Source organism: Oncorhynchus gorbuscha, linkage group LG03 (genome assembly GCF_021184085.1).
Source record: "Oncorhynchus gorbuscha isolate QuinsamMale2020 ecotype Even-year linkage group LG03, OgorEven_v1.0, whole genome shotgun sequence".
Lineage (NCBI taxonomy): Eukaryota > Metazoa > Chordata > Actinopteri > Salmoniformes > Salmonidae > Oncorhynchus > Oncorhynchus gorbuscha.
In genome coordinates, this window is record NC_060175.1 from 72,717,170 (window position 1) to 72,730,248 (window position 13,079).

Genomic DNA, 13,079 nt, shown 5'->3' on the forward strand with positions numbered 1-13,079 from the left:
CCCTGAACTTGAAGAAGTGTCGTTTCTGTCTGCCAGAACTAAAGTTCCTTGGTCATGTGGTTAATGCTGAAGGTATCCATGCAGATCCAGCTAAAGTTGTAGTGGTGCAGGAATTCTCAATTCCAACATCACTCACAGCTTTTTCAGTGCTTTCTGGGTATGGCAGGATGGTACCGCAGGTTTGTGCCTGACCTTTCAAAGGTCGCCAAACCCCTCAACCACCTTAAGAAGAAGGGGGTGAAATTCCAATGGACCCGTGCATGCCACCGATGATCGAATTAAACACTTCAAAAGCTAAGCACACTGAAAATAAACAAGACTTCCGCAGCATTGCATACACTATAAAACGGTCGTGCCAACCATGAGCCATTCCCATAGAGCAGGAAGAGCTATATTTATTTCCTCTCTGACTGCTGATGCACTCTTAATGTGGAAACGCATTGTGCTGCAGGCTTTGGCAGGTTCATGTTCCTGCCACACAAAAACCAGGGAAGTCCTCATCCTCAGAGTCCTCCAAGAAGACATCCTGCAGGTGTTGCTTTTGCCTGCGATCCCGCTCTTATGCTGGAAGGTAGCAGGGCTTTAGGTCAACAACATGCACTGTCCTGACATCTTCCCCAGTGTCCTCCAAATAGACCAAGTAGTCCATTGAAAACGGCCTCGTGGCATCGATATGAGTCAAACATTTATTGTAGTGTCAAGATTGACTACAAAGTGTAAATACGTTAATTTTGTTAATAATGCCGGTCTTGTTTGGAACCTCAGTGTGTCCCAACGAGTAAATTAATGTTTGGTTTGGATTATAATTGTCAACAATGAATACCCCCTTTTGACAAGCTCCACGTGCAAATCGCCCCTCCGCCCATTTTGCTTCGCTTCATTGAATGGGACTCTGTTGTTTCATCACCCCCAACACGGAATCAGTGTGATCAAAGGATCACGGCCATTGAGAGTGAAACGCCCTATACGGGTTGACCATGCCTCTGCCTTGACAATGCATGCTTCCAGCAAGATGCACAGCCAAAGGAAGGACACTAGTATCCTACCATGAATAGGTGGTCGAATTTTGTTGTTCCCCAATGGTGATGAGTATACCGGTAGCTAGACCCATAGACTGCTGGTTATGTATCTAGCTAGCTACCTAACTAACTAGCTAGCTACTGTAACTGGCTAACTTTAGCCTACCTCAATACAACTCAGATTTGGCTATTGTTATTCTGACATTTCACATTCTTAAAATAGTGGTGATCCTAACTGACCTAAGACAGGGAATCTGTACTAAAGATTATATGTCAGGAATTGTGAATTGGCTAAGGTGTATAAACTTCCGACTTCAACTGCATATGCGTATAACTACCTCATCTATCACCAGTATCACTGATATCGTTATTGATATTGTTCTTGTACATACGGTATATTATTTTGTTCTTTCTCTACTGGCATTGACACTTTTTGTTCTTATTTTTTTGTTGTTGACACTTTCTATTTTTGATATTGCTAATATGCAAATGTGCAAGTGGCCGTGGGTGGTTTATATCCACTCTTTCACATGACACATCGCGTTAGCCAGGTGTGTCTGGGGGTGATTACGGCCATCTGTTATATTTCATGAACACGTGTACATGTCTAGACAATAGTGAACCACCCACTTAGCTAGATGTGGCTAGGGGATTTATTTCACATAACCCATCATGACCCATCAAAGTGTGTCTGGATAAGCATCATCTAATAATTATAAAATATTTATACAATATTTTCATCTGGACACTTTCTATTTTTCATATTGCTACTATGCAAATATGCAAGTAACCATTCCAATGTACCGTTTACACCATCTGTATCCTGTGCATGTGACAAATACATTTAGATTTGATTTGATACAGTGTGTGTGTTTACCAGAGACGGTAATGTGAAGCACAACATGACCTGCACCAAAGTCAGCTTAGGATATAGGCCAAGGACTAGATGAAATGTATTTTTACTGCTACTTTCACCCCTTTTAGTCTTGAAATATTTGGTTGTTTAGTACACTACCTTACTCACTCTGTTTAGCACATGGCCTCACATGTGAATCCTTAAAGAGATGGGTGGGGCTCAGGCTTAAGAGGGTGTGAATGAGTGTTGACAAAGAGCTCTCCAGTAGGTGTACCAAAACGTTCAATTATAATTTTCTCAAAAGTGGGGATACAGATGTATCAATGTTCAAAGCAAAATTATACCGAACAAAAATATATATTCAATAATTTCAACAATTTTACAGAGTTACAGTTCATATAAGGAAATCAGTCAATTGAAATAAATTCACTAGGTCCTAATCTATAGATTTCACATGATTGGGCAGGGGTGCAGCCATGGGTGAGCCTGGGGAGCCCACTGGGGATCCAGGCCTAGCCAATCAGAATGAGTTTTTCCACACAAAAGGGCTTTATTACAGACATAAATACTTTAGTTTCATCAGCAGTCCGGGTGCTGGTCTCAGACAATCCCACAGGTGAAGAAGCCAAGAGGTCCTGGGCTGGCGTGGTTACATGTGGTCTGTGGTTGTGAGGCTGGTTGGACGTACTGTCAAATTCTCTAAAATGACGGAGGCGGCTAATGGTAGGGAAATGTACATTAAATTCTTTGTCAACAGCTCTGGTATACATTCATTCAGTCAGCACGAAAATTGCATGCTCCCTCAATTTGACGCATCTGTGTTGTGTGACAAAACTGCACATTTTAGAGTGGCCTTTTCTTGTCCCCAGCACAAGGTGTACCTGTGTAATGATCATGCTGTTTAATCAGCTTCTTGATATGCCACACCTGACAGGTAGATGCATTATCTTGGCAAAGGAGAAATGCTCACTAACAGTGATGTAAACAAATTTGTTCATGAAATTTTGTGAATATGGAACATTTCAGGGATCTTTTATTTCAGCTCATGAAACATGGGACCAACACTTTACATGTTACGTTTATATTTTTGTTCAGTATATATTTCCACTGTTCCTCAACTCCAGTCCATGATATACAATTTTTTAGCTCTGAGTCGACTTTTATCCATTGTAAAAAACACCATTTCAAATTTTGCTACAAAATCCTGAAAAGAAATGCTGGGTCACATTTGATTGTCCTTACACAACCTTATTCCTCTTCATTCCGTATGAGACATGAGGCGACAACAAGCTCCCTCCACTTCTTTCTGTCCTTGGTTGTGTCATGCTCAGAGAGATGTTAGGTTGCACTTCTGCAACCGGAATAGAGGAAGTTCCAGCTCGCCACTTCCAAATCAAAGATGACAGGTCCGGAGGGTCTTCATTTCATACATTAAAATTGATGATGGCTCAAGTCACTCATGCTTATCTCGATTCCTCTATCACTTCAATCGAATTACAGCATGGGGGTCAAGGATAGCCAATTACAAGGCGATACCTAACGAGCTGTATCATGGCACCGTTTCTCGCATTTCAGATCGGATCAGATGGTCCGCTTCTGACCGCTGAGATGCAAGTTACTTGCACAGACTTGCAATCTCATTACCCCTGGTTCTATTGTGCAGAGGTGCTGCAAGCCATACACTATGACCCCATGTCCCTCTAGCTCTAAAAGCGAGTGACAATCCCTGGCATTTCTTTCATTTGGCATAAATGACTGGGCTCTCATTAATCTATGTGGATCTGTCATCTTCTCCCAGGGGCATTCCTATCACAAAGCCAAGCAGCGGTGTGTTGGATGCCTCAGTAATAGAAGCATTCAATGAGCTGTTCCCAGTGGTAAAGCGTATTGCTGGTTTGGGCCGGATAATTTAGCAGTGTCTCGTCAGTTTTTCTGACATGGTGGGAATGGTGTTCAAAGTACCTAATCTCCATTCAATAAAATGTATTTTCAATCAATCACATTTATTTATAAAGCCCTTTTTACATCAGCAGATGTCACAAAGTGCTTATACAGAAACCCAGCCTAAAACCCCAAAGAGCAAGCAATTCAGATGTAGAATCATGGCGGCTAGAAAAAAACACATGGAAAGACCTGAACCAAGGAAGAAACCTAGAGAGGAACCAGGCTCTGAGGGGTTGTCATTCTTCTTCTGGCTGTGCCGGTGGAGATTATAAGAGTAGATGGTCATTAAGGCAAGATTGTTTTTCAAGAGGTGCAAATGTTCATAGATGACCAGCAGGGTCAAAACATAATCACAGTGGCTATAGAGGGTGCAACAGGTCAGCACCTCAGGAGTAAATGTTAGTTGGCTTTTCATAGCAGAGAGAGAGGGTCGAAAACAGCAGGTGAACAGGTCAGGGTTCCATAACTGCAAGCAGAACACCATTGAGAATATTATAACTTTGTTGTCCAGTCAAAATCTAAAATCATATCCAATTAATGTTGTTGACTTATCCTATATACTATTATTTGGGGCCGAAGTAAACATTTTTGGGATTTTTTTTTTTAAACATGAGAGTGAGGAGGATGAGCTGGCCAATCAGAGGTGTACTCACATTAATATGTTTTATGACTGGTATACACCCACACCATTCTGTTGTTGGGGTATGCCCACACCATTCTGTTGTTGGGGTATGCCCACACCATTCCAACACAGAAGAGTTGCTTTTTAACATACTTAATTAAAAATATTTGGAAGGAAAACTATTTCTAGTTCTGTAATTCATTTTAGGTCATATTTTATAGAAATATGGAAACACTGGACAGTTACAAAGAAGTTCATAGAAACCCTGGACAGTTACTTTAATTGTTTTTGAAATCTAGCTGTCACAACAACTCAACACAACAGTACAAAGCCACAACACACGATTGATTTCCTTGTCGTTTAGTGCCACGCAACGCCAACTTCAACTGTCACACGTGGAATTTGCATTGGTCTCATGGCACTGCATGCTTACTCACTCCCCCAGAGCCATGTTTTGCAGGCCAGAAATGGAAGAAAACTACCCAAAATGGAGTGAAATAGGGAGGTACTATCTGAAATTGTCTACTAAACTAATTTTTGTTTTTTCATTGCAAAACATTTTGCCATGGTGTGCTCTAATGAATACACCCCAGATTTTGGAGCATGTGAATGTTACGAATTAAATGCAGATTTGTTCTGGCCTCCGTGACAGGAAAATGAGCTCTTATCAAATCAAAATCAAATCAAATGTATTTATAAAGCCCTTCGTACATCAGCTGATATCTCAAGTGCTGTACAGAAACCCAGCCTAAAACCCCAAACAGCAAGCAATGGAGGTGTAGAAGCACGGTGGCTAGGAAAAACTCCCTAGAAAGGCCAAAACCTAGGAAGAAACCTAGAGAGGAACCAGGGGTAGCCAGTCCTCTTCTGGCTGTGCCAGGTGGAGATTATAACAGAACATGGCCAAGATATTAAAATGTTCATAAATGACCAGCATGGTCAAATAATAATAATCACAGGCAGAACAGTTGAAACTGGAGCAGCAGCACGGCCAAGTGGACATCTTTTCTGACTGATCTGAACAAAAGTACATAATGGTGCTTGTCTGCTCAAGGTCTGGAGTGGGTCCAGTTGTACTATTCCAAGTACAAACAAAACTGGGGATAGGGAAGGGCAGGCATACTTTAGTATATTGTATTAATGAGTATGAAATAGTTCTAGACCTAGTATATTTTTCCCTGGCTATCCAAACTCCATGCTCCGGCCAAATGCTACACCAGCCTATGGACGACTAGAAGATGGCACCGACAGAGAAGGGAGACATCTTACCAGTTCCAACCCCATCTTTGCTATTTTGTGACTTGTTCATATTTATCTTCTTTGTACAGAAACTTCATACTATTATCACATATGACCGCCAAGCACTTCTGGACATCAGATCGACAGTTACTAACTTACTAATGATTCTGACATCAAAAATCGACTTCACCTCTGGCTCAGCTGTTCCCTTGTTCATACCGGACCCCATTTCTTTGTTTCGTGGGCTACCAAAACGCCGCAGGTGTAGACGTGGTGAGATTGAGACCGAGAGTATCGACCGGCACTCCCCTCCATTCAATTGGCAAATGTCCAGTCACTCGAGGATATGATGGATGAGCTTCTTTGGAGAGTCTCCTATTAGAGAGACTTGAAAAGATGCCATATTATATGCCTTGCAGAGACGTGTCTGGATTACTCTATGTCGAGTTTACTGACGACACGACGATGGTAAGCCTGATCACCGGCGGCGATGAGATGAGACTTGGCAGTGTGGTGCCATGACGACAACCTCTCTCAACATCAGTAAGACCAAGGAGCTGATCGTGGACTACAGGAGAAAGAGGGGAGAGCACGCCCTCATCCACATCGACAGGGCTGTAATGGAGTGGGTTGAGAGCGTCAAAGTTCCTTGGCGTCCACATCGCTAAGGAGGCTGAAAAGATTTGGCAGGGTCAAGTGACTACACATTGACAGGGCTGTAGTGGAGTGAGTTGAGAGTGTCAAGTTCCTTGGTGTCTACATCGCTAAGGAGGCTGAAAAGATTTGGCAAGGGCCATCGGATCCTCAAAAAGTTCTACAGCTGCACCATCGAGAGCATCTTGAATGGCTGAATCACCACTTGGTATGGCAAATGCACCACCCTTGACTGCAAAGAACTACAGAGGGTGGTGCGGACGGCCGAGTACATCTCTGGGGCCGAGCTCCCTGCCATCCAGGACCTCTATATCAGGCGGTGTCAGAGGAAGCCACGAAAAATTGCCAAAAACTCCAGCCACCCAAAACACACTACCACATTGACACTCTCACAAAACCCATACATTCACTATATAAACACACACTACACTGACACTCTCATAAAACCCATACATTCACTATATAAACACACACTACACAGACTCTGACACTCTCACAAAACTCACACACATTCACTACATACACCCACACAAATCACACACACCGAAACAAAACACACACACACACACACACACACACACACACACACACACACACACACACACACACACACACACACACACACACACACACACACACACACACACACACACACACACACACACACACACACACACACACACACACACACACACACACTTTTACACGTATCATATGCTGTGCTACTCTGTTCTTTATTTGACTTCTATTATTATCTATCCTGATGCCAGGTCACTTTACCCTGCCTTCATGTACATACAGTATCTACCTCAAACACCTCGTTCCCTCGCACATTGATCTGGTACTGGTACTCCCTGTATATAGCTCCCTTGTGTATTTATTACACTTGTGTTACTATTTTTATATATATATTTTTACTCCGCATCGTTGGGAAGGGCTTGTAAAGCAAGCATTTCACCGTTAAGTCGTTAAGTCGACACCCTTAGATTTAGATTTATTAGTTTCTTCTCCACAATGAGTACCTTCCCTACGATTTCTAGAATGGAAATACATTTCTTATACATTATGTTCTGTTAAAATGCTACAGTATTAATATACATAAGTTGAAATGAACATGTCCAAAGACTCAACACCTCAACATATTTGAATAAGAAGACTGACAAACATTTGTTTTGAAAAAGCACAGTCATGACTGATAAATCTGTGAATATAAAAAGCTGTCTTCTCAGCAGTTTTGCCATTTCACCTCAAAATCTCCATTAGCTGTGTCTCTTGGGTATGCACCTAAGAAATCAGATGCACTCTGACCCTTAATGCATTAGTGATATTTAAAAGAGCGTTGAGGTATAAAAAAAAGGACTGGAAATGGAACTCCATATAATTATGGCAAGATGTCTTGCCTCTTTTTGGCAATAAGTTGTATGCATTTATGCTTTCAGAGACAGTTCTGAAATTGCTGTGCTGCTGAAATTCAACCACAAACTTCAGCTATTTTTTTGTATTAATATTGACAGCAGTCCTGTGTCCACTCTACATGAGAGGAAAAGACATTGCACCATGTCTGTACACAAATCTTTAAAAAGACAAGTGGTACAACTGTATGTATTTTCACAGCACACCTCAGGTAAGAAGGTGGTCTCTGCAGGTGTGCCTCAAACCACTGAAGGTGGTGAGAGTGGTGGATCGTGAACACCAGTAAGTCTTGTCTGCCACCGCAACACAATTAATCGCTCATACATCTTTAATATCCCATCCATCTCCTCAGTCTCAACTGACAGAAAGGTACTCACCTCTTAATTATTATCACAGCTGGCAGGCCAATCAGAGGAAACAGATCTTACGCTAGTAGAATGACTGATGAGGCCGCTGTAGTAAATAGGGGAAGAAACAACCAAACCATGTCAGGACTTTTGTAATATCCTGTACAACAGCCTGTAAAGTTGAAGTTTCGCTAGCTACTGGACAAGTTGTCCAAATTTAATTTAGTTATGTAACTATTAATCATTTCTTCCTCTATGATTTATTTTTACGTGGGAGGATTGAGTTGCTCTTAGTTATTCTCACTGTCTCCACAAAGTTTATGTGGGTCTCCTAGGTTTTGTTGCGCTATTGGCGACGACATCATTATTCTTTATCTTCATATTCAATGTTACTGCTTAAAATCTTTATTGTTTTGATATTATTTTGCTGTTTTTGCCCTTGTCCCTTATTGGATGCTGTAAGTTTGTGGGGTGTTGTAACTTCCTGGTCCACTTCGTCAACACCTACACAGTGGACAGAAATGTAAGCAAAGTACAGCCACCTCTAAGCACTGGTCTAAGTTCAGCTGTTGCTTAAATGTAAACAGTAAGACTGAGGTCACTTCTTCTAGTCCAGCACAAAGTAATGCCATAACCTGTGTTTTCTTACTAACTCTTGAATAACAGGAACAATAATCTTGAAACAGAGTAAACAAACATATCAGGTATCAAATATGAATGAATGTGCAAGATATAGCTGTGCAGCTTCAACTGTAGTCATAGATGTGTGGAGTAAAGAAGTAGGTCATGTTAATTGGAGCATGATGTAGCCAGAAACTGGCACATGAGGGTGGTGGTCCAGGGTCCAAGGCCTTCCTTCATTCCATCTGAGGCAGAGTCTGTTCAATCCAGTGATGATGGGTGCAGAGTAGAGGTGGATATCTGGCAGCTCAACACTGGGCAGGAGGGTCTGGTCAATACAGCAACGACTGGCCACTCGACAGTGGTTCTAACAGCTCGGGGTAGATGCCCGAGAGCCCAGGATGATAGAAGAGATCATGTATAGGACAGGAAATGTGTCATGACCTTTGCATAAGAGATATGTGGCACAGCTATGGCAGAATTAGATGTTACATAAATAGTTTTGCACGCTTTGGCCCAATTTTAATAGTATTTTTACCTCTAGAAAAGTGCTGTGTTAACTATTCAAATACAGTGCCTTGCGAAAGTATTCTGGCCCCTTGAACTTTGCGACCTTTTGCCACATTTCAGGCTTCAAACATAAAGATATAAAACTGTATTTTTTTGTGAAGAACAGCAGGTGATTTATTGAAGCATTATTCTTAGTATTATTAGGCCTACTTTACAGTATTGTAGTACTGTACCTGTTCATTTTCCTGGGCTTTCGAGTTCGGCGTAAAACAGGCATCTGATGAAAGTGTTTACGAATACCACTGTCTGTGACCAAAATCCCCAAGTCTACCAGTAGTTTTGAAATGTCTCCAGGTAGATTTTCCATTCCTCCTGAATGCTCTAATCCTGATCATAGTGCTACATTGTGTTGTACAGCATAACCAAAGTGAGGGCAATCGGGGATCTGCTGTATACTTATTGTATTGTTGTATTATTGTAACCTGAAAGTCACACCTTTCCTCACTTTGCCCAAACTCTACCCAAAACTCAATTTGGAATGATATCAAAGCCCCTTAGATATTCTCACAGATCCCAAGGGGCTTTAATATAATTCTAAATTAATTAATAATAATAATAGCATTGTTTAAAGTAATGATATTTTGGAGATCTCATTTTAATTTAAGCTAGAGTGAGCGAGAAAAAGGCAATTCTTGAACATGGGGTGAGACATTCTAACTCATTTGTAAATAAACCCTCCAATAATTAAATTTAGAGGATTGTTCAGTTAAGAACAAATTCATATGTACAAGGACAGCCTACTCCTTCTTCCCTATCTGGGATTTGAACCCCGGTCTCCCACGTGCCCTGCCTGCGCACGACACAGGGATTCTTTAGCTAAATAGCCCAGTACTGTACTGCCCCTGTCGATCACGTTGTACAGTGCCATATTTTCCATTCCATCCTAATGGGAACCCAGAGGGTTTTTCATTTTTCTTGGAATAGAAACACCATTAAATTAATCAAATGAATTAAGCAAGTACCAGTCAAAAGTTTGGACACACCAACTCATTCCAGGATTTTTCTTTATTTTTTACTATTTTCTACATTGTAGAATAGTAGTGAAGACATCACAACTATGAAATAACATATATGGAATCAGTTAAGAACAAATTCTTATTTACAAGGACAGCCAACTCCTTCCTCCCATTCTCTAGTACAAACATGGGCTGCTCTCCCTTATGTAAGGAATTAGGCACTTTCCCATGTTTACTACAGTATGTATTGTAGGCTATGTTTACTTGTCAGACGGCACAGTAGCCAAGTAAACAAATGCAGGTGGTTTATATCTTTAATGCTTTATATGCTTTATTATCCTAATGTAAAAGCATATACTGTACAGTACTGTTTTTACTCATCAGCATCTTTATGCTTTCATTAATAAAATAATGATAAAAATACTCTTTCAAAATGCAGATGTTGATTTAGTTATGGATCCATAACAAATTACTATGGGAATAAATATCACTGATTTACATAAATATTGGAACAAAGTTGTCTAATGAAGGCAAACAATTTAGAATCCTCCAATGTTGTACAGCACCATACTTTCCATTCCATCCTAACGGAAACCCTGAGGGTTTCGTTTAAAAAAAATATTCTCTGAAAAGAAACACCATAATATTACTCAAATTAGTGAAGCCAAATTTCTTACAATTAATTCCATATACTATGTTATTACATAGTAAATGGGTTATTAAAAAAAGTTTAAAATTCTCTGGTAATGCCCTCTGGTGATCAAACTAGCACTAACTTGCATTAACAGAAAAAAATGGCTGACAATTAAATAACATTGTGCGGCAGCCCGCAAGGTGTGCTGCAGAATGAGGCAACTTTTAGGAGGAACCACTGAAGGTATCCAAATGTGCCTGCAGAACGTTGGGACTGATGAACAGCACCACCACTGCAGAGACACGAACACATCTGAAACAAAGGGTTCATACAAATCTAATCCAAAATCTTGTTTAGGAGATAAATCAGTCCCAACCAGAAACCGTTTTTTTTTTTTGTCCCTCATCTTCCTGGCGGATACGTAGGACCAGTTCGTGGACAATCCTTGTCTTTGGGCACTGTGGAAAAAGACTGATACATCATAGTAGGAGGTGACTTCTTTGGATTACTTTTTGTGCAGGGATAAGTACTGGGTACTTTGTTTGTGAATGTAGTTCTATGTGTCAGCACAAGCTCATCTACAAGGACAGCAGCTTTCTCAAGAGTGGGCTCCGTGTGCTCATAAAGTAGTACGAGTGTCTTTAACTTTTAGACGTTAAGTCCCCTATATTGGGGACTTTGAGTGGTTCTGGACCGGTTCCGCCTGACATTTTGGTGTACCAAACACTCTGTGAACATGGAAGGGTCCTGTGACTTATAGTTGCAGAGAGCCCCATCTGTGTGCTCTCGCTACCACTCTCTCAGCGGAGCTGACTTAAGGTTTCAGACCCAACATTTGAATATGGAGTGACGTGTCACATTTTCTAGTTTATCCAGACAAATAATCGGTTTGCTCTCTCTCTGAGCGACAGAAACCCAACCGGGTAGACGGCATATGAAAGGCGACAATCTAGCAAATCCAACAGTTGTGGTTTCATTTAGCTGTGATATTCTCAGCTAAATGAGTTTCTCAACATGACAAATGTATACTAATTTCATAGGATTGAAACTAGACCACTTTCTCTTGGTCACAGATGGACAAAATCACTTCATGCTTAAAGCTAAAGTTGTATCGAGTGCACATATTTGAATGGTGTTTCTCCGCCACTCAGTGGATGTTTAGGAGAAAAGTATCTCGTCAGTTATGTGAAAAGGTGCCAATATTGTATTGTCACTAAGTATGATCATATTTATTTTACAGATATAAGAAAGGTGAAATCTTATAGTAAGTCATTTATAATTTGATTGTTACTATATTTAAAAAAAACATTTCAGTCATTTAAAGCCCTATTACCGACTTTTGTTGAATAGGAAAAAATCATGGGTTTTTCCAATGTACTTGAGCTTGCTATTCCTTAAGTGTATAAGTGAGTACACCTCAGCAATATATATTTATTTCTACCAGAATGATGAGAACCAGCCCTTTCTAAAACTATGCAACATTACCAGTTATTATTTATGGAAATCATGAAAAATAATATTGAACAAAAATATAAACTCAACATGTAAAGTGTTGGTCCCATGTTTCATGAGCTGAAATAAAAGATCCCAGACATTTTCTACACTCACAAAAGTGTATTTCTCAAAAATATGTTGCACAAATGTGTTTCCATCCCTGTTCGTGAGCATTTCTCCTTTGCCAGATAATCCATCCACCTGACAGATGTGGCATATCAAGAAGCTGATAAAACAGCATGGTCATTACATAGGAGCACATTGTGCTGGGGACAATAAAAGACCACTCTAAAATGTGCAGTTTTGTCACACAACACAATGGCACAGATGTCTCAAGTTTTGAGGGTGAGTGCAATTGGTATGCTGACTGCAGGAATGTCCACCAGAGCTGTTGCCAGAGAATTTAATGTGTATTTCTCTACCATAAGCCACCTCCAATGTCATTTTAGAGAATTTGACAGTACGTCCAACCGGCCACACAACCGCAGAGCACGTGTAACCATGCCAGCCCAGGACATCCACATCCGGCTCCTTTATCTACGGGATGGTCTGAGACCAGTCATCCAGACAGCTGATGAAACTGAGGAGTATTTCTGTCTGTAATAAAGCCCTTTTGTGGGGAAAACTCGTTCTGATTGGCTGGGCCTGGCTCCCCAGTGGGTGGACCTAAGCTCTCCCAGGCCCACCCAAGTCTGCGCCCCTGCCCAATA